The following is a 19,948-nucleotide window of genomic DNA, read 5'->3' as shown; positions in this document are numbered from 1 at the left end:
AGTGTGCCATCAACTGCAGGTGTTTCTGGGCTAAAAATATAATTGAGTCATGTTGACTTGCTCTCTTTGGTCTATAAAAGCTGGACCCACTTTTGGGGCAAATTTGGAGATCTCATCTCTGTGTGAACAGATGACCTAGGATTTTCCCAATTACGGGGAATGGTTCCCCAGGTCCTTGGTGTAAAATGGGACTCACCAGCAAGTGCAGATCTGCAAGATGATAAACAATTTAGGCACGTGGTGATGCACCTTTCTGAATCGCTCTCATTTCTCTTATATACTACTGTATTAGGTGCATTACCTTGCTTGTTACTGCTTGTCACTTAAACCAAAAGCACATTTTTTATTGAATGTATCATCTTACATTGTGGTTCCTTCATATTCACAGTAAAAGAAGAACATTATTTCCAGTGATGTGTCTTTTTTATCACCTCAGTCAATTGGCAGAACACCAGGAGGCCCCTGAGGAGCCGGGGTGCTGGGAAGCCCTGAGGAATTGGGTGTCAGAGGGCACAAGCAGCCCCCAGGCAGATGCCTTGTCCCTGGCACCCAGCTGCTCTGGCGCTTGCCCAGAGCGTCTCCCAGGCCTGCGGCAGAAGCCCTCGAGGCCGGACCTCAGCAGGAGGGTGGGGGCACCCCTGAGGTGCCCAGGCTGGGCTGGCTGGGCACAGGGAGGGCAAAGCTGCCCTGCTGGGGCATGGCATGAGGGAGTGGGAAGGCAGAGAACCTGAGATTTTATCCCCAAATGTTCTGGCTTTGCCGTAACTTTTACCTCAGGTTTTGTCACAAAATGATCTATATGTGCCCTCTAGAAATTACTCAGACTTTGCCTGAAAAGAAATTTATTCTCCTGGAGATCACCTCAGATCTTCCTGCTCAAATATCCACTACATGGACTCAACATATCACCTCTGATTTCATTATTCTCACAGTCCAATGATTACCTCAACTTGAAAGCCCAAACGTTCATTCTGTGCCCTACAGGTGACACCAGGAAATTCCAGCAGTCCTGTGCTAGGAAGTTCTGTCCCTCTAAGCTACTGCAACTTCACCCCTGGCAAAGTGAAACGCTCCCTGGCGCTGAGCCAAGGCTGCTCCATGCTCCTCGGTGTGTCTGAGCGCAGGGCAGCCCCGGGGCGGCTCCCCCAGGGCTTCTGGAAGGCCGCCCGGCGCCCGGCCCCACGGGGCGGGCCCCAGCGGGTTCGAGTTGCCGCCCGCGGCTGACGGGAGCGGCGGCGGGGCGGGGACCGGCCGGGCCCTGCCGTGCCCCTCAGGGTGAGCCCACGGCCCCTCAGCAGCTCTGGCGTCCCTTCAGCCAGCGGCATGTGCGCTCAGCCACACGCGGCGTGCCGTGTCCCCCTCAGGTGACGCTCCCGTTCCCTCAGTGAAACCACCATACCCTGAGGGACACGACAGACACCCGCCTCCCCTCAGGGACTCTCGCTGGCCTCAGTGCCATGCAGGGCTTCTGCCCTCCCTTCAGTGACGCAGAAGGCACCTGCAACCTGCTGGGGAAGCCTCAAGTCTGCTCAGTGTGCCCTCAGCATTGGGACACCCACCTTTCCCTCAGTGCCCCTCACGTCCCATCAGCAAATCAAGAGGCACCAGCCATCCTGTAGGTGACTCAGAGCGAGTGCAGTGGGTCATGGGGGCCAGGGGCCGGCAGCAGGCAGAAATCCATGAGAGCTGGGGAAAAGGCTCTGCTCTGCTTACAGGATGGGCTGAGGACCGGGAGAGCTCAATTTCCTCCTTGAGATGTTGGAGACAGGGCCTTTCACCCTCCTTATAGGGCTGCCCCTCGCTGCAGGCAGCCAAAGGAGCACGACGGCAACAGGCCGAGGACAGCAAAGCAAAGAGCCAGCCCTGCACACAGGGAGGTGGCCCAGTGCAAAGGCAGTGTGGCACCCTGAAGGTACCTGCCACACTCTCATGTGTCCCTGCCCTGGGAGGGTCTTTCTGTGGCCCCTCTGAGCTCAAAGCTGCTGCTCTTCTGGCTCAATGGGGCCTAAAACCACAAAGCTTGGCCTCCCCCACGGCAACAGGAACAAGACTCGGCAGGCAGGCAGTGGTGCTCAATGCCTAAGGCTGAGGGGCCGGGGGCTCCACTCTGGAGCACAGGGAGGGCACATGCCAAGCCCCACAACTCCTGGCCTCACGGCCCTGAAAGGCCGGGACCAGGGTTCCACGCCTGATTCCAGGAGGTCCCTCCAACTGCCCATTGAGGAAGTGCCAGAGCAGGCTGTTGTCAGGATCAAGACAGCTGCCAGGGGGCTGCTTGTGGCCTCTGACAGCCCATTGCTCAGGGCTTGCCAGCACCCCAGCCCCTCAGGGGCTGCCCCAGCCCAGCCAAGCTGCCCGGCAGCAGCACCGCAGCCCCACAGCAGCTCCAGAGCAGCCCCATCCAGAGGCACCTGGGAGCCCTCAGCAAGGCAGCCAGCAGCACACAGGCAGGAGGACACAGATGGCGCTTCCTGCCTGGCCCTGGGCTTGTGGCCATCTCCAGGCACGGCTCTGGCAGGGATCTCCCCAGCTCCGGCCCCTGTCCATCCACTCTGTGGGCAGCACAAAGAATTCAGCAGCACCAGCAAAGGCCAAGGGGCTTCTGGCCATTTTCCCTGCAGCACTGCACACCTGGGCAGCTGGCTGAGCACAAGAACCTTTTTCCTTCTTCTATGCCCTACGGACCCTGGGCAGCAAAAGAAAGATCCTGGGATTCTCTCTACAATAACACATTCTATATTTACATACAAAAGAAAAATAAAAAGAAGAAAATAACAGTCTTGAACAAACTGAAAAAATCCATGCTTGCACCAGCAGGGATCATCTCTCTGCAGAGCTCCAGCAGCACAGCCAGCTGAGCCCCAGCAGTTGTGGCCCTGTCTTCCACACCCTGCAAAGTAGGTCGGGCAGATTCGTAAAAGTGAAATATTGAGTTCTGTGTAGTGCCCTGAGCATATGCAAAGTTTGTATTGTCAGGCTCCTCACAGAGAGGCTGATGTCATTTGCCATGTCTTCCAGGGCTGCAAGACAGAGGAACAGAGCCAAGGTCAGATCCCGGATCTGTGGGGAGCTGAGGAGAGCCCCCTGCCAGGGCCATAACAGCCGGCTCTTGCCATGGCCAGGCCACAGCAGGGAGCAAGGAGATCAGCCCGAAGAGCAGCCACGAATCCCCCACGTGGCCCTGAAATCTCTCTGTGTGTGAGCAGCCGGGGCAGGGCTTGCAGCTTCCCCAGCAGCCCGCGCTGTCAGCCCACTGCCCTCACTCACCAGTGCAGATCAGCTGGAACTCTCGCTGCTTCCCCCTCAGGTGCTGCCCGGCGATGCCTGTGAACACAGAGCCTGTCACGGCCCCAGCGGCACAGCTCCCTGCCAGCGGCGCTGCCGGCGCTCTGGCCACACGGGCTGCTGGCCCGGCAGGGCTCAGCCCAGCCCTTGCCGCACGCTGCCGCCCCAGGGCACGGCTGCCAGAGGGCGGCAGCAGCAATGCCCAGGCTAGGCGGGGCTCCACGGCGTTGGGCCCGGCTGGCACTGCGGGGGCACCAGGCGGAGCTGGGGCCGAGCTGTGGCGGGCCAGGCCGGGGAGGGAGCCCGGGCTGGTGGCTCACCCATGAACCTGATGGCTGCCTCTCGCATGGGCTCCTGTGGGCTCTCCAGGTAGGGCAGGACCCGGTGCAGGTGCGCGGCCGCTCGGCGCTTGTCGTCTGCCAGCTGCAGAGAGCGGCAGGAGGGAAGGGTTGGCGCGGGATCAGCCCCTGGCCAGACGCTGCCTGCGCTCAGCCCTGGCCTCCCCTCCCGGCACAGTCCTGAGGCGCGGCCAGCAGCCGCTGGCCAAGGGCTCCTGAGGGCAGGGGGCAGCAGCCCGGCTGCTGCCCGGGGAGCCGCGGTGCCACCCCGCAGCCCCGCTGGGCCAGGGCTCCATGGGCACCCGGCTCGGGCCCACGGGAGCCTGGAGAAGAGCCTGTGTGGCCTCTGGCTGCAGCAGCGGGCAGGGGTACAGCTGCCCAGCCCACACACTGAGCACTGCCCTCAGGGGCCTTCTCCAGGCTGAGGCTGGGGCTTGCAGGCTGTCCTTACTAGGCAATTGGCGAAAATCCAGAGTTTCTCCTTCTTCACCAGTTTTTCTAGATCCTTCCTCTTCAGGAACTTGACCACACAATGAAGCGTTTCCCGAGAAACCTGGAGAGCAGCAGAGTCCCGGATATGGCCACACAGCCCAGGGTGCAGGACCCATGTCCCAGTGCCACAGCCTGGGGGAGGATGCCGCCTGGGAGATGACCAGAGCAGGAGGCAGCTGAGTCCCCTCCCAGGGGCACACCAGCAGCCCACAAGTCCTCACCTGTGCCACACGCGGATTCCCATCATGGCAGTGGAAGAAAAGTGGGAGCAGGCTGTGGCGCACTTGTGTCTTCAGGTCCTTTGTTTTCTTTTCCAGTGGAAGACTCAGCAATGTTTGGAAGAGCAATATGGAGAGCTGCTTCACCTGACTATTATCCTGTAGGAAGAGAAGAAAAGAAGATCTTAGCATGGGCTGTGAGGGGCTCACCTGGGTGCAGGCCTGCATTTGCACAGGGCACCAAGGGTCAGGGCAGCAGCCAGTGGCCATGGCTGTGGGCACAGAGCCTTACAGGGTCAAAGAGTGGCAGGAGCCCCTCAGCCAGCTGCAGGGCGATGGGGCTGGGTATTGGTGTGTCCTTCTCCAAGATTATAAAGCTGAGCACCATGACTGTTATCTTAACTATCTCTCCATCTTCATCCCGCAGGAGCCCCACAAGTCTTTTAGTCAGGCTCCACATTTTTTTGGTCTGTGTGGAATGCAATTTTGTGAAACACCACCCTGCTGCTGCAGGGCCCAGAGGCCAAAGGCCTGTCCCGAAGCACTGGGGCAGCGGAAGCGGGAGGCAGGAGAGCTGGGAGCAGCTGCCCCAGCGCCCAAAGCCCAGGCAAGGCCAGGCGATTGCGTTGCCCAGCCCCACGCTGCCTGCACGGCTTCAGCCACTGCCCCCTTCTCACCATCGAGGGATCATCAGTGAGTTTGAGAAGAGCCTTGAACGCCAGGCGACGCCTCTCGCTGCACTCGCTTTGCAGGTACCTTGAGAAGATTCGCAGGACTCTCTCAGCATCACGTTCCCTCAAGTCCAGGCACTCGAGGACCTGAAAGGCACAGGGCAGTGACAGGGAGCCGGCTGGCAGGAGCCTGGAGTCGCACAGGGCTGGGCCCAGGCAGCAGCACAGGGCGCGGGCACCGGTCTGGCAGCTGTGGCTGTGAGAGGGCAGAGAGCTGGGAGGCAGCTCAGCCAGGCAGCGCTGGTCACCAGGCTCACCTCCACAAGGAACGCCAGGGCAGGCAGATCCCAGCGTGGCTCCCGTGTTCTGAGCAGCCGGAGCAGATAGTGAAGGATCCGGGAACAGGAGGGTATGGAGATGCAGGACATCTCCCTGGCAGGAGAAAAAGTCAGCAAGACTGTGAGCCAGGAGAATAAAACCTGTCACAGGAGTGACTCACACAGGTCAGGTCTTTCTCCAGCAGCCTGCAAGCGCCCTTGGGCTACTTCAGAGGCGGCTCTTTTGGCCACCCTCCTCCCCCAGCCTTTCCAGTTTGCTTGGCCATCCCTCAGTGACAAGGCCCTCTGGCCCATGACCATGGGGACTGGGTGGGTCACTCTGGGCACAGGGCACAATTGTCAGAGGCAGTGGGGAGAAGGGGGTCTCACCTGGCCAGCAGAGCCACAGCATAGTGGCGGGTGTCAACAGAGAGCAGCGTGTCCCAGCCACACCTGCGTTCCAATGCCACCACCACAACGTTGTACTGCTTTCGGCAAAGCAGGGACTTCAGGGTCTGCACTGCAAATCTGTGGGCACAGCAAAGCCCAGGTCACACTGGCAGGACTGGCTCCTTCGCAGGCCGCGTGGCAGGGACAGGAGGAGTGGGATGGAGCACCTGTTGGGGCTGGTGGCAAGACCGTGCTCTTCCTGGCATCCTTTCCAGAATGTATCGACCTCCTCTGTCATCTCTTCTGTGCTGAGAAACACTTGGAATAGCAGATGCACAAATAGGCGGGGGAAATACACCTTCAATATACATGGAACATGGGGCTCCTGGAGGATCTTCCACATCACCACGGTTGCCTGCAAAGGACAAAGCCCCTGAGACAGCATTCAGTGCTGAGGTGTCCGTGTGGCAGGGCCCCAGCGTGGCAGGGAGAAGCCCGGAGAGAGGCAGGGGGAGCACGGGGCTTGGTGGGCCTGAAGCTGCCACTGGGCAAGGTTTCAGGCCAGCGCCTGAGGCAGGGAGATGCAGTGGGGGAAGGAGAATGGAGAGCTGCTGGAGAGGGAGCCTTGGGGCCAGCAAAGGCCAATGTCAGAAACTCACAGCCAGGGCAAAGACACCCGTTTCGTCCCCATCGGAGGTGCACGTGCTGTGCTCTGGCCAGCTCTCCAGCACATCCAGGAGGATCAGCTGTGCCAGCTCCGCAGTCCTGGCTGAGCCCATGATGGCCTTCCACATGGCCATGGCAGCTCTGTGGGGTCAGAGCAATGTCTCAGGGGGGTCTCAGACACAGAAACGAGGGGAGCTGAGCTGGTTGCCAGTTCTGCCTCTGCCCACTGGCCCTGGCCAGCAACACCCAGGCAGCCCAGCCCTGTGGGGACAGAGCCCTGAGGGGCAGGGAGGGAGCATGGTAGCAGGCTCAGGGAATGACGTGCCAGGGCTGGGAAATGCCGCAGCCAGAGGGCCCTGGAAGTCTCTGTTGGTCAGACAACTGGGCCAGGCTGTACAGGGTGATGGGCTGGGGAGGCCTGAGCCCTCTGGGCAGGTGGGCCCCATACCTGTCACAGGACGGGGCCACACGCAGGAGCGTCATGACCGTGTCATTTGGCTGTGCTTCAGTGAGATCCAGCAGGGCCTTGTCCAGCCTGTGCTCATCACAATCATTGGCCATGATCCTCTGGTGGATGAACCTCACCATGGCGGGCACCTGGAAAAGGCACAGGGAGACTTTGAAAGCTGCCAGAGGGAGCAATGTTCCCAGCTTCCCCAGAGAAGTGCTTCCCTTCCCAGCGCACTGCCATGCGGCCCCAAAGGCTCACAGCAACCAGCATGCGTAGCCTTGGAGGCCAAGCAATTCCTGGGAGGATCAAACCCGTCCCACAGGCTCCTTACTTGCTTTGGATTGTAAAAAACTTCCTCTACAAGCATACACAGGAGCGCCGCGCTGGTCTCATGTTCGAGGAGCTCTGAATGTGCTCTGAGCCCAGTGCCCATGGCGATGCCCTCTCCCTGCCAAATTCTTTTCATGAATCTGCAGACCAACTGTAAGAGAAGGGCAGGAAGCCCTTGGATGTTGCATGGAGTGCTGCACACACGGTGCTGGGCTGAGCAGGGACAGCAGGCCCAGCCCAGGTGGGGGTGGCTGCAGGTACCTGCGCTGTGCTGCGGAAGCGGCCACGGCTGGACTCCTGCTCCTGTGTGCGCTCCAGGGCTGCATCTGGCAAAGTGCGAGTGCAGCCAGAGCTGAGGGGCTGTGGGAGAGGCCGGAGAACACAGCCCAGCCCTGCTCTGCCCAGGCAGGGAGAGCCCCAGGATAGCCCGGGGGATGGAGCACGGCCACTGCGGGGTGTCTGCCCTGCCCCTCTTCCGTCCTGTCCGTGGGCATGTCCCCAGGGGATGGCATGGCATGGCATGGCATGGCATGGCATGGCATGGCATGGCATGGCATGGCGTGGCATGGCATGGGGTAAAGTTGGCTGCAGGCACCAGTCCTGTGGCTTAGCTCGGCCACTCACCCTCCTGTGGTGGCTGGAATGGCTCCAACTGTTTAGTCACCAGTGGTGAAGCAGCTCCAGGGCCTTCTTCCTCCTCTTCCCCCCAGGCCAGATTGGGCACTCCTGGGGTTCTGTGCTTCATGTCAGTGACACTAGCTTCTTGCAGAAGAGATACCTTGGAAATGTTCCAAGGGCACCAAGTCCCACACGCTGGCCACAAGGGCAGCTGCGAAAGAGAAGCCTCGGGGAGACCACGGGTCAGCAAGTCCTGTGGTCTGGCCTCGAGCTCAGCTAAAAGAACAACGCCTCAGAAAACTTCCAGGTGGGACAGAACGAGTGCGCTGTGCGGGGGCTCCTCACGGCACTGCTCTGTCCCGTCCTGTCCCATTGCGTTCTCCCAGCACCTAGGCACGCTTCTATTTCTCACGTGTCACAAAGGGCCCTTGGACACCGGGTTCCATTCCATGTCACAGTGACCGTGCTGCAACGTGTCACCAAGGGCCCTTGCACACACTGCCGCCTGCCCTGGGGCTGCCCCCAGCCCAGCCAAAGTGGCCCAAGCTGGAAGAAATGCCTGGCCCCAGGTGTCTAAGGCAGCCTGACAGGATCTTTAGGAAGGGCTCAGAGCATCAGCGAACGCTGCCCTGCTCTGCGGGCTCAGGGCAGCAGAAGGAGCCCCCAGGGCTGCCAACGCAGCCGCGCTGGGAAGGGCACGGGGCCTTCCAGGGAAGCTGGCAGGGCCTCCTTGGGACACATCCCGGCTGGTGGCCATCCTAAACCCACGGGTGTGACTTGCACAAGGAACGTGTGAGCCCGGGCACCAATGCTGCTCTGAGCCCTGGGGCCCGGGCAGCGCTGACATCAGCAGCTGTGGCAGAGTCCCTGCCCAAGCAGAGCTGCCGCCCCCCAGCCCTGGCAGCGCTGGTGCCTGTCTCCCTCCCCAGAGACCTGTGCCACCTGGGGCTTCTGTGCCACAGGGAGCCAAAGCCCACATGCATTAGGGGCTGTGCTCCTTCCTGCAGGGGCTGATGGCAGGAGCACCTGGAGCAACTGCTGGCAATGTTAGCATTCAAAACACATAATCACATAGGGATTATATGCGGTGCTTTTTATTCAAGAGCTCTGGGAATCGGGGTATATTCAACCCAAATCTGATTCCAACCATACATCCGAAAGGATCATGTTTTATACTTTATATAACTTTCATGTTAATTATTAAACTTTTATTGTTCTATTGTATACATATATTTAGCCCCTCTCTGAATTTCCAGCATAGTTTCTCAATATTCTTCTTTTGGTTATATAAGAATTACATTTAATTACTAAACAATCATCACATCTAATAATTATATAATATATCATACTGCTTACGCAGGTGCAGTTGATCTGGGAAAGCACAAAGCCTAACATTTTAGATTCTATCTTTAACTTTTTCCAGGGCTCCACTATCATTCTCCCCCCTTTGAAAGCATTTTCACTTCACTATAGGTGTAAATGTTTTCACTTGATACAGTCCTTTATTCCTCAGTTCGTACTTGGTTCTTCAAATCCAGGGTTGATGTAAACGTTGTCGTGGATGCTGTTACGAACTGGAGAACCAGAAGATGGTGGGCATGGATCTCGTGTTGGTGCCTTTATTATCCTCTGGTTCCAGGATGTTTTTTTCTGTATCTCTCCCTTTAAGATGCTGTAAAGGAACCAAATTGCTAAGAATGCAATTAGTAAGATTATCACACTCTCAATGATAGATTTTAATCCATGAACTCACATTCCACCCTAATCTATTAAAGGTTTTTCCTAACCAGCTTGTAGCCAAATCCTTTTGCTCTTCTTGTGCTTCATGATCTATTTGTTTCAACTGATTGATGTCATATTCAACATCTGCAGTTACATTTGGGATATGAATGCAGCAATGATCAACTTGTCCCTTTAAAAATCCACATACTCCATGCTCTTTCAGGAGTAACATACCTAGGGCTAATTGATTTTGTAAAGTAATTTTTGTGGTGGCTTGTAATTGTATATTTAATTCTTTAAATCCTTCCCGGGTGACTCTTGCCAGTCTACCTACCTGACCTGTAAGTTTGTACAGCATCTCTCTACTCTGATAGTTTGCTATAGGACCAAGCAATGACTCTAGGGCCCATCCAAATTTCACTCCACTAGAGGGTTCTTGCCAAGTGTCATCTGGATTTTCATTGTCTAGAACTTCTCGTCTTGCTCTTATCTGCAGAAGTTCATGTTTTCCATTAAATGGGGACTTTTTCCAAATTGGACATAAGGTTTGGAGGCCTAAAGTAATCTCCTTTACCTTCCCATCTACAGGCAGATGTGTTGTCCAGGTACCATCACTTGCTGCCCATACAATTGTCCTGGACCTCAGACTGTAACCCTGGTACACCCTATAATTACTCTATAACTCACTCTGCCTTGTTTATGTTTGATCCCTCTGCAAGCACAACCAATTTGTAGGGCTATTGCCAGGGGTGGCATCTGTTTTATCTCTTCATCATCTGAAGTGCAGTCGTAAGTTTTATTACATGCCCACCAACTTACTTTGTCTGCCCTCGTTCTGCTACTACTAGTGTCAGTGTTCGTTATTGCCGGATCTGTTTCATTCTCGGGGCCTTCCCACTTAATGCACGAAGGGGTGTTTGCCATATATTGGAATCTTTGAAGAATACTCACAGACCATGCCCTGTCCCAAGGTTCTATCTGATCTTTCCTATCCTTGGCCTCACATTCCCATACCAGAGTGGTTTCTGCAACTTGCCTCGATTCGGGTACCAGTTTACATGCAATTGTTTTGTTCTTTTGTATTTCAGGTAGTTTTGATGTTATGATTCTCCAGTTTACTGGGTCTCCTGCTGCCTTTGGCATTGGCAGACAGGCAGTTATTCGACTGGTGTTTTGCATTTTGGCAAAATCTTTGACTAATCCGATCATTACATTCTCAGCCCGAACTGCATTAGAAACCTTTATCACCTGTGTTTCGGTTTGTACCTCTCTCTTCATTCTAGAATGAAGAGTGGTTAGTTGATCATTTTGCATTCCACATCCCAAAGATATCAATAACCATAACGTTAGCACAATTACTGATAGCATTCTGAAAGCAATTAAACACGTGTTATCTGCAGCCTTTGTTCATTCCAGAGTTTATATAGTCTGTGATCCAGGATGGACTTTCTTCACTCGGGTATAGTGGATCCAGGGTTCCATCCCGGCTACTTTGACTGCTGTAAAGGTGGTCAGTAGTACCTGATGGAGTCCACTCCACTTTTCGTTCAGCGGTTCCTCGTTCCAGTTCTTGATGTACACCTCATCTCCTGGATGTATGTTATGACCTGGGTTTTCGAGCATCAGTGGTCTATTCCACACGAGGATACTCCGGAACCGAGCTAAAGTTTTCCCAAGAGACAGAACATAATTACATACTTCCTGCTTTCCTGTGATGTGTACATTAGGGTTAGGCTCAGGAGATTCACATGGTTTCCCATACAACATCTCATAAGGACTGACTGACATCCCACTCCTAGGCTTTATCCGAATCCTCAACAGTGCTATTGGCAAAGCCTGGGGCCACTGCAGTTTGGCTTCTTGACATATTTTACAGATTTGCCTTTTTAGTGTCTGATTCATCCTCTCTACCTGTCCACTTGACTGGGGTCTCCACGGTGTGTGGAGGTCCCAATTTATCCCCAGCAATCTACTTACCTCTCTTACTACTGTAGCTATGAAATGGGGTCCCCTATCTGATGATACCCCTAGGTGTACCCCGAATCTGGGAATAATCTCCTGTAGTAACCACTTAACTGTTTCCTTTGCTTGGTTCGTGCGACAGGGAAGGGCTTCTGGCCACCCAGAGAATGTGTCAACTCCCACTAACAGGTATTTGTATCCTCGAGTCCTTGGTAGTTCTACAAAATCTACCTGCCAATAGTCTCCTGGCTCTATTCCTATACGAATTCTTCCTAACTGTGCCTGTTGTTAGCGTTCAAAAACACATAATCACGGGGACTATATGCGGTGCTTTTTATTAAGAGCTCTGGGAATCGGGGTATATTCAACCCAAATCTGATTCCGACCATACATCTGAAATGATCACTAGAGTTTTTATACTCTATCGTTACATAACTTTCATGTTAATTATTAAACTTACATTGTTCGATTGTATACATAAATTTAGCCCCTCTCTGAATTTCCAACATAGTTTCTCATTATTCTTCTTATGGTTATATAATAATTACATTTATTTACAAAACAATCATCACATCTAACAATTATATAATTTATCATACTGCTTACGCAGGTGCAGTTGATCTGGGAAAGCACAGAGCCTAACATTTTTAGGTTCTATCTTTAACTTTTTCCAGGGCTCCACTATCAAGGGCACTTGTGGAATGGGAGGTGATGATCCCACAGGTGGGGGCTGCGAAGTCAGGCAGTGCTTGACCTTGTGGTTCCTTCTCCTTTCCTTGATCCTCCTTTGTCTCTCCTCTTCCTCTTCCTCCCGCTCCTCCTCTTCCATTCCTCCTCCTTCTCCTCCCTCAGCCCACCTCCTTCCATCCCTTCTGGCTCTCCTCCATCCCTCCCTTTCCCTCCCTCCTCCTCCTCCCCTAGCAGCAGCCACACCCTCGGTGCCCCGTTCCCGCAGCCCTCGCAGCTGGCGGCAGGAGCAGGGATGGAGCCGGGACAGGTCGGGATGGGCAGCGCGGGGCTCTCGGCTGCTCCCAGCCGCTGCGGGCGGGGGGAGCCCGGCCCGGGCCAAAGGAGAGGCAAACTGGGCAAACTGGGGGCTGCGCATCCAAACTGGGCCTTGCTGGGGACCCTGCCTGGCCACTGCCAGCCCTTGGGGCTCCTCTCAGCACATCCGCCACGGGGGAACGCACACAGGGCTGGGGGATCCCAGCAGTGGCAGCACTGCCAGGGACTGGGCTGGACTGGGATCATACTGGGAGTGACTGGGGCTGTACTGGGTTTGTACTGACATCATACTGGGAGTGACTGGGATGGTACTGGGTTTGTATGGACATCATACTGGGATCATACTGCCATACCAGGGCAGATTGTGATCATACTGATGGAGACTGGGATCATGCTGGGATCATACTGGCATCATACTGGGAGTGAGTAGGAGCCGGTGGTGAGCAATTGAGACCATGTTATGGGCAAATGGGATATACTGGGAGTGACTGGGATTATGCTGAGGGTGACTGGGAGCAGCTGTGAGCAACTGGAAACACACTAGGAGCAACTGGGACGAACTGGGAGTGACTGGGTGCATGCTGGGGGGATTGGAAACTGCTGGGCTTGTACTGGGATGAACTGGGATAATGCTGGAGGTGACAGGGATAATACTGGCAGTTAGTGCCACTACACTGAGGGTGACTGGGAGTGCTTGGGAGCAAATGGGATCATACTGGAATGAACTGGAAAGATGCAAGAGGGAACTAGGGTACACTGGGACATACTGGGAGCGACTGGAACAAAAGTGAGGGGGAGAGAAACGTGAACCATGTAGAGCAAAACTGGTTTATTCAGCCTACATACTATTTGAAAAGATCCAGGTTGGTTTTGTAAACTTGCTTAAAGTGGGTTGGTGAAAATATTTGTTAATTATAATAGATCAATTAACTCAGTGAGTTGAAGCATTTCCAGCAGCTCAGGCTACAGCTCAAACAGTGGCTAAAATATTGTTGGAACATAAAATTCCAAGAATGTGATAATATGGTGAGATTTAAGTTGATTTATATTAACCCTGATTTATTAAGAAGGAACTAAGCATCCTGGAGTGGCTATGGATCACAATTCCCTTGAGCTCGGAGGCAGAAGAACGCCGGTGGAAAAAGAATAAAAGACTTTCTGAATCGGTGGGAACAGCCTAAAAGGATCGAAGATCTCCTCCAGGGTCACCCACCAGCAACATTATTAGAATTGATTACAGAATTGCAATTCCAGAAACTGAGATTGATAACACCTGTTGTTAAAAGAGCTCAGAGACAAGTAAAATGTTGAGAGTGCAGTAAACACGGTTTAGGGTGTCATCCCTGGATATGTATTGTTTGCACACTTTGCTTTAACTCATGGCGGAGAGTAACTAAGAGGGAAGAGAAGGAGCGACAATTGATTTGCTTGTTTTGCTATGGTTATGTATTTAGCCAGCTAATTATAAAACACATTGCTTGTGAGTTTTTTGGGATACTTTGAGACTGGGAGATGGGACCCTTCCAGCAGCAATTGGATTAATAGAAAACTTAGACCAATTGGTTCTTGCTATATTGGCTATAGCACAAATAAGAGAACGAGCAATTCATAATATTATAGACCAGTGTCTCATAATTGATAGTTGTTGTGGACAAGAAGTCTATATACCACAACATAGGTTTATTCCAGGGGCACATTGGCGCTGCGAGTTTGCCTATTGGAGACGGTGATTTAATAAACTCCCCGCCCTTGAAGCAGAAAATAATTAGAAAAATCTTATTGTGGTTGGCACATCTCTAAAATTTATTAATAAAAATACAGGTTTATGGTATTCCAGCCTAATCTTTTCCCTGTTCTTTTTGTTTTAATCATTGCTTTTTAACCAGCTAGAACTGGGAAATGGCATTTAAAAAGGGACAAGCAAACTCTGTGGGGCTATGGGTGCCAAGGAAACTAAAAGCACCAGTGACTAGATCCCGGGATATTACCTTTGCTACCAAGAAGACTGGCATCTCGGCCCTTGGTTGCAACCCAAGGGGCCTTGAGAAAGGTAGAAAGGCAGATTTCCTGAGGATTATTTTCACTGTGATCATTCTGGTACCCTGGATGGTTGGCCAAACCCAGAAGGCAACACTGAACAGAGTTCAAGCAATGAAAAAGCAAACAAGGCAAAAACCAAGTCCCAGCAATTTCAACATTTGTGACTATTGCAATCACTCTGTGTGGATTAAGGACAAGATGGAATCTGTGTTTGAAACACACCCGTATGTTAGTTCTGCCTGCTACAATCGCAGGAGTGTTATAGATGTTTGTATTAAGGAAGGAAAGATGTATTGGGTAGAGAAAAATTTGGGAGATAATGGATGAGCTCCTGATCTCCATGGTGATCAAATTTGCCCTCAATATAAAAGATTATTTTGTTTTGAAAGAAATGATAATGGAAATGATCCAAGTATAGGCATAGAAAACTGGGCACTAAGAGAAAAATGGAAAGAGAAAATAAAAGAAGAAAAAGAAACAAAGGGAAATGGAGCCAAGAACAGGAGAGAAGAGTCAACACAATTGGCTGAACTGTATAAACAGCCTAAACAGTACTACAAAGATTGGGATTTGCCAGCCTTGAATAAGAATCGGTTTGTAGGATTGATGCAAAGGATTGCCTCAGAATTGGGATTATCCAAATGTTGGATTTGTGGAGGTCTAAAAATGGCTAAAAGATGGCCGTGGAAAGGTGAGAGCTTAGCTCCAGAGCAATTTTTAAAGTGGAACCACACCCAAATTTCTGGAACATTGAAGAGACCTAAAAAAGATGGATTTTAAGCCATCAAGTAATTGGAATCATTTGTATAACTCAAGAAGGAAGGAAATTTAATAAAGTAGTAGGGCATACTCCTTGTCAATCCACATTGGTGGTTAATATGGATAATCGTTCAAAAATCTGGCAACCTGAAAACCCCGTTGGATATTGGGGACCAATAAAAGAAATAAATTGTGAATGGGATGAACAGATTAATTTATGCTGGTACAGAAGTCCTGGAGCTAACCCCTACCAATCCATCGACAGCCTGAGGTCTTATTGGGAACAACCAGATAAAACTGATAAGAAATGGAAAGCCTCAGATGGGATATATTGGATTTGTGGGCAACAAGCATACAGTGAGTTACCTCAAAAATGGGGAGGAACCTGTACTTTGGGAGTACTACAACCCTCCTTCTTTGTTCTACTGAGGTCTAGGAGCAATGTGCTAGGAACTCCACTGTATGAAACCCTGCAGTGGAATAAAGGAGATTTGAATTTAAATTTTCCAACAGCAAGAGGGAATCAAAAATGGGAGGAGGACAAATGCCCTGCAGAACGAATTATAGCATATTATGACCCAGCAACATGGGCTCAGGATGGGTCATGGGAATATAGGACTCCAGTTTATCTGTTGAATAGATTAATAAGACTCCAAGCAGTAGTGGAGGTGGTATCAAATCACACCTCCTGTGCCTTAAAAATGTTGGCCAGGCAATATACACAAATACGGGCATTTGTGTACCAAAACAGGATCGCCCTAGACTATCTGTTGGCAGAAGAAGGAGAAGTTTGTGGGAGATTTAATGAATCTGAGTGCTGTGTAGAAATTGATGATTATGGGGAAGCTATCACTGAACTTGCAGAAGAAACTAAAAGGGTGGCTCATGTACTGGTACAAAGGTGGAATTCAATTTTGAAAACAAATTGGTGGGATAACCTCTTTGGAAGTGTTTGGAGGAAAAAGTTAAGAGTTTATGTTGCTATGCTCAATTTTGCGACTTCTGTTTCTGCCTTGTATGATTTTGTGTTTTATTAGGCTAATTCACTCAGTGATTCAGAGGATGCAGATCACAACAATGTCTCTAGATTCAGAATCAGCAAAAAAGGGAAAATGAAGATCTCTAATGATATTAAAAGCTAAATGGACCCCTGTTAAAGAACAAGGACATAAAAAGATTGAAATAGACCAGGAAATGCTACCTAAACTTGAAAGAGAGTGTGAAAGACTAGAAGCAGTAATAAAAATGCTGGAAAAGTTTGAAGCTGAAAAGAGACAACAAGAAAACCAAAACTCTGAAAAATATAAAAGATATCAGGGCACAGCTTTTTAAATACAGCACGAATCATAATGATCAAAAAGAGAAATGGGGGATTTGTGATAAATAAGTACGATTCGTGCTGATAAAAATTGAAACAGTAATCAATATTGATACAGTAACTAATATCTGGAAATAATAAAATAAGTTAAAAATAGTAATGCCAAAGAAGAGAGGGAAAGGAGGGGCTCCACCCCCTCTTTTCCCAGCAGATGTTCTCAAGGACCACAGGAAAGAAGCTGAAAATACAGTTGCTAAAAATGACCAAGAACCTGGTTGGGTCCCAGAAAATGCTAATTATAAGGGACTTATTGCTCTGATATGCAGATGCAGTGATACGTTAGTCTTGGCTTACATTGTACTGGCTTGGTGCGCATGTGTAACCCAAAGGTGAATTAAAGGACAACAAAGAAGACTACAGGGCCTTCATCAGTGACGACCCCCAAAGAGTTGTGCGACCATAAAACCAAGTGGCGGCGCATGCGTGATAAGGGTGGTAATAAAGGCGGAGACAGAAAAGTGACAAACCAAAAATAGAGGAGATGGCATTGACACATGGCATATAAGGGGTGATTTTCACTCGGCAAGCTTGTATGTGAAGTGGCAAGGGTCATTGAACCCTGCATTCCGTACCCCGCGGTATCTCTTGCTTATGCACTATTATTGGAACCAAATTATCCCTTATTTTAATCGAATTATATTGTATCCAATTTTATATTTTTCATTTTAATTATTCAATCAAAATTGTTACTACTTTTAATATTGTTTGGTTTTTTTTAATGATGGGATAATTGGGCAAACATAACAGGAGGATGTACAGCAATGCTCAAACCACTAATATCACTAAATATAGTTGCATCAAATTAAAGAAGAATACCCTTACTTTCAATTACACTCCCCTTTTTTACCACCTGATTACATGACAATACGTTGTTATAGTTCTTTCCCTATATTTCTTCTTTCTATATGTGAACCATCTCAGGGCTGCAGCAGGAGTGGAAGCACCCAGGCAAATGACTCATCTCCCTCAGGCCAGATGTGGATTTTGACCCAGCAAACCAGAGGAACACTGACATAAAGGTGGAGTTTTGTGTTATTCAGGGAACAAAACATCACAGCAAATGACTGCTTGGAGTTTGGTGTGTTTCCCAGAAGACTTCAAAGTAAGTATGAAGGAAACGTCCTTACTGTTTATCACAAAAGGTCAAGTGTATGAACACCTGCAGCTGCAGACATCACAAGGATGCTGTGTTTACAGCAGGCACTGCCCCATTGTGCTTCTGGGAGTCTCTAGCCCCGAAGAGAGCTTGTTCAGGCTGGGGGAGATTTCAAGAGACAGCAGGAGGCTCCCTTTTTCTCTATGCTCCCCTTTTCTTTATGCTTCTTAAAAATCCCTCCCCTCTTCCCACTAACTGTGCAGGCACTGTTGGATGCAGCTTCCAGGGGCAGATTTCTTCTTGCTGTGATAGTGCCAAGCTCGCAGGGCCCTGCAGGAGGGACCTCTGTGAGCAGTGGGATTTACACTCTTTAACAGCAGCCATGTCCCAGTGAAGCGGTCAAGCTGGGCAAGGATTGTCCTTCCCGGACAGCCCGGCCAGCTATCCAGCACCGCTCGCAGCAGGGCAGCACTGTCCCGATCTCCGAGGCTCGGGACAGGGCCTAAGGCAAACACCCTGTGCTGTGACAGCAGCCACACCTTACAGTGGGACGTGGCACGGCTTATGGCTGCAGCCAGCAGAAAGAAGAGAGCGCTCTCCAGCTGTGGGGAATCCAGGCTCACTGGGTCCCAGGGGAACCGACAGCCGGACAGGGAAGGGGGGAGATACTTGCAACAGCTTCTAAGGAGGGAGGGAGACACGGGAGGAGTCGACCCTAGGGCGAATAGAGTTTTAGAGGGGAGCGGGATACAAAAGATTGACTTAGGGAGAACCCCAATGGGGATAACTTGAGGGTGGAGTCCTGGTCCCTGAACCAATCACTCAACGCTCTCGCTGGAAGTTTCTAGAGAGAAGGGTGCAAGCGCTGAGTGACGGACAGGGCACCGGGGAGGGATTTGAGAAAGGATACATTAGTCTCCCAGGCAACTGGGAAGGAGTTGGGATAACTGGCAGCACAAGGGAAGGGGAAGATAACCAGCGCAGATCCACTACATGATAGGGGGAACAGAAAAGTCCAACTTCTACAGAAACAACACAACATCCCAGGACAGTCCTGGCACTGCAAACATGTTTTCCCTCTGCAGTTTGCAGTAACAGTCAAGGAGCATCCAAACTCTTGCAAAGCAAAGCTTGTTTAAAGGATGGGTTTAGTGCCGGTGAGCTTCCAAGGACTCCTCCTTTGAAGCAGCCTATGCAGGGGGACTCTGAAGTGTCCCTGTACCCTCCGAGTTTCAGACAGAGCTGGGAAAACATGTAACCCTCCGCTCACCGTCCCCAAGAGCAGACAAGATGCCATCCCCCTTTCCCGGAGCTGGGCGATGGAAAGGAAGCTGGAATGGCAGTGATGGGTGGGTTTGTGGCCGTCCCATTTCCAGCAGTCTCTGCCTTCCCCCACTGGCCTGGCGGGTGCTCTGCAGCTTCTCCCTGTGAGAATACCCTCTGCCCCTGTGCAGAATTCAGGAGTAATGCACAGTCTCTCCCCTTCCCAGAAATCATGCTGTGTGAGTGTCTTTGCATATGTGCACATGCCAAGTTTTAGCCCAAAGTGAGTTTTAGAGCTGACTTACAACCCACTGAAATAATTTTATTATGGAAGCAGTGACATAACTTGATAGTAATGCACACACACCACTCCAGTGCCGGGGGTTTATAGGGTGTTTATGAGGTGTGTGTGTAGGAGGTGACATCCCCAGCACACGCACAGCTGGCAGTACCTGGCTGGAACCCTTCCAGCGAGGGGCTGGTGGCCCCAGGGTGTCTGAAAGCACTGTGGAGGTGGCTCCTCACACAGCAGACCTGGGAAAGGGATAAGGACATGAGTTCAAATAGCTCATGGCAATGGTTGGCAGGAGCTCCTGAGAAATTCTTCTCCTTAGTTCTGATGGGCAACAACAAAACAAATTTGGTGGGTGCATCTATTGATCATCTTCAGGTGAGCTCAAAGCAGAACTCTTCCTCCAACCCCTGCTGGAGATTATCTGCTCTGTAGTGCGGCCCACTGGCCTCAGAGCCTTTCAGAGCAGTGCGTTTCTGCTGCCACGGGCCGTGAAATGAGATGTCCTGGCTGGTGCAGTTGTGTTTGAGGGAGCTGGGACACCTCTGAACAGCCAGGACACTCATGAGCATCACTGGGGACCAAGTATTAATTAGAATGTAAAATTTCATCTGCAGTCATCTTGCATTACTGCTGTTAAGAGGACAAATCTTCC

This window comes from Melozone crissalis, unplaced genomic scaffold, assembly GCF_028551555.1.
Source record: "Melozone crissalis strain CALT ecotype California unplaced genomic scaffold, PUWL_Pcris_2 ptg000043l_1, whole genome shotgun sequence".
Lineage (NCBI taxonomy): Eukaryota > Metazoa > Chordata > Aves > Passeriformes > Passerellidae > Melozone > Melozone crissalis.
Note: the sequence above shows the minus strand (reverse complement) of the source record.